Source organism: Schistocerca nitens, chromosome 7, assembly GCF_023898315.1.
Source record: "Schistocerca nitens isolate TAMUIC-IGC-003100 chromosome 7, iqSchNite1.1, whole genome shotgun sequence".
NCBI lineage: Eukaryota > Metazoa > Arthropoda > Insecta > Orthoptera > Acrididae > Schistocerca > Schistocerca nitens.
The window spans coordinates 519,739,259-519,742,505 of NC_064620.1; positions in this window are offsets into that span (position 1 = coordinate 519,739,259).

Consider the following 3,247-nt stretch of genomic DNA (forward strand, 5'->3'; position numbering starts at 1 on the left):
ATTTACGTTGTCGTCTATTAAGAAAACAATTCCCTACATACTTGGTCTCGTGAAAAGCGTAAAAAGCCCACATTAAAAATTTCTCATATAGAGGCGCCGTCAGTAGAAATTAATAAAGTTGCATTTATAAACAAATAGGCCAATACCTGAACCACTACTTTGTTTTCGTTAAAAATGTTCGAGTTTCGAAGAGTGTGGAGGGAAATCGGCCATATCGTTTCGATGGAACCATCGTGGCATTGGCCCTACGTGATCTAGGGAAGCCGCAAGAAACCTAATTCTAGATGGTGGACGAATATTTGAACCACCATACACCCGATTACGAATCCATTCCTTCTAAAGAAATCTCTTTCAGGGCGGATGCTACTAGTAGTTCTGTCTTCCGAACTATAATAATATGAAACCATTTATAGGAACGATAATCGTACCAGGATCGCTGCCTTTCTTGAAGCGCAATCACTTCCCGTGAAAAATCAAAGGTACAGGTACGATCGCGGTCCATAATACAGATTGAAGCACACACCGTGCTGCAAAACAAACGATTATCTTCCTTTCCAGGTACGTTCAGGAATTGGAGAACGTAATGAGCCAGCCACTGTACATTCTGCTCTCCACGAACATGATGAACATGTGTTTACATATGTTCACATTTATAATGGTAAGTCTGACATTCAAAAATGTGTTACTTCTTGTAAGTCAGGGTTTGAACTGTATGAGAGTGGATGTAAGTGAAGTGTTTTAAATAACTGCATATGTCACATAACGAAACACTGTACAGTGTGTAAGGTTTGATATTAACAGACTGTGTAACGACGTAATCATTTAAGACCGTGCAAAAAAAATAACAATAACGATGTCTACTCATGTATTTTCAGCTAGCCTTGTTTAGTCCTCAGGATTAGCGCTGTGTTTCTGAAACACTTTAGGTCCTTTGGTGGTGTAGCCATCCCGCCACTGAGCATATTAACCATATCGTTCAGTCAAAAAAGATGCAGTCTTACAGACTGAAATGCCATTATTAATGGTGATATTTAGCATTTCCTCGTACCTAATAGGCACCTAGCGTTGGAACTTATAAAAAAGATCTGAAAATTTTAGTCCACCAGTAACTTACCGATGGTATGCGAAGTGCTCTCGGATGAAGCACATGGCGTATTATACAGTTAGAAGGAACCTGAAAGAATTTACTTGTATTAACCCCGCCAAATTTTCGACAAAGAAGACAAGCTACTAAACAAATAAAAGACAGATTTCATTAGCTTTACGATAAAAAAGTAAGTTTTATTTACTATTAATTTAAATGTTATACCTTGTATCTAGAAAACAATTCGAAATAAAATAAGAAAAATGTTCCTTTAAAAACAGTTACAGAACCTCCAGTCTATAAATTCATAACAGTTTGAGAGAATCTTTCATCTCGACAAACTGCTGCAACAAGCACAATCAAACTTTGGGGTAGGGCACCGTATCATATGGAGGAAACGGGTCTTAAATTCGTCAGGAATTTACGTAGTTTCCAAAACAGTAATGAAATCCCTTGGATGAAGTTTTGTCCTCATCCTGCAGTAGAAACTCATATATTGCAAATAATATTTGAGTGGTTCTTACGATGAAATAAATAAACTAATATTTTCGACAGACGATACGAAAGTCAGTGCACAGTAAAACTCCAGTTTAACCGCAACTATCCATAAGTCTACTGTGTCAGTCCCATTCTTTATTTGTTGATCTGCATTCTCTAATATTTATCGTTAACAATTTATCAGCTATTAGTACACCATAACTGCATTTTATCTCATAGTATACAATTATAAAGTAATTAGAAGTTTGGGTCTGTTACTATAACGTAAATACGAGATCCTCTTTCTCTCATTGCTCCACTCCTTGTTTCCCATTTTTGTTTGAAGCTGCTGCAGAAAGACATCGAACGCAGCTCTATGGTGAAAATGATGTTTACCTTCCCGGCGTATCTCTACCAGACGGGGACCTACTGCATCTTCGGACAGGCGATAATTGACCAGGTTAGTTCTACACAAAGTTCATTAATTGCCTTGTTGTTACTCTGACCCAGTTTCGCCGGCGCTGTTGTTCTAGCTTGCTGTTGGGATTTAATTAATGAACTTCCTCCTCCCAGTTGTGTGGACGTCTGATACGTCTTAACGGTTGATTATCTGCTTGGAAGATTCGTCCATAACGTTTTGGCAGTGATTTGAAGTTGTGGCAGACAAACGAGTTAAGTTTACAGATGAGTACTGCAAAGTATGTGAGCTTTGGAAGCCAGATCTGGAAGCTGGAGAGATCTGGAGAGATTGAATAAGTGTCGCTAACCTTCTTCCCACCAACCTGTCGTCTTCTAAAGTTGTGTCCCCAGCGCAGAAGACAGCTCGTCGGTCGTGGGATCTTCTTCGGCGAAAGCTGATATACTGTCAACTTGAACCTGTGATTTGCTTTTTATGGGTGCCACTTGCCCAGGTTAGTCTCCGTACCTACACAGGGCAAGATCTGTACCACTGGAAATGGTAGTAGGTAACACTTCTCATTAATGTATCCTGTTTAGTTATATTTTAAATAATTGTGCATTTTACACTATCTTTTACAACACTCGACATAGCTTTCTTAATAGTACGGTAACTTTTCTGACAACTTCCGATATAGAATGCGATATGCCCATCCCTCCAGAACGACCGAAACATTGTTACGCTTCCGTCCCTCTTGAACGCCCGAAATATGGTGACTAGCGTAGCCAAAGTACTTCGTCCCCCGGGGGCGCCAAAGCGACCGGAAAGTGTCCAAAGCACTTCAGTTGCAATATCGTTACTCTTATGTTTCACAAAAGCAGTGAAATTTAATAAACAAAAACGATAGACCCGTAGGTAACCATGAGAGCTGGTCATGCCAAAGACTGGGTTAAATACAATGAAAAGTATATAAATAATTAATAAGAGGATGTGCCGACCAATCAGAAGCAAGTTCAGTACAATTAGCGGACTCTCCCACGGGACTGGTACATACTGTACGATCTATCGCTTGTACCTCACCCCACTTTTCTACCATATGCCACTTACGTGTATCAAGTTGCATCAAGGTGAGCTTCTAGCAAAATAAAATACTGGCGGCCACAGCCAGGAATATCACAGTAGCCGAGAAGAATTATTTAGCAATTGAGGGAAATTTTACCAGATTGACAACAAAAGCCATCGTAAATAAAATTTGAATGAAACAGAACGGGCTTCTTTTGATAATGATG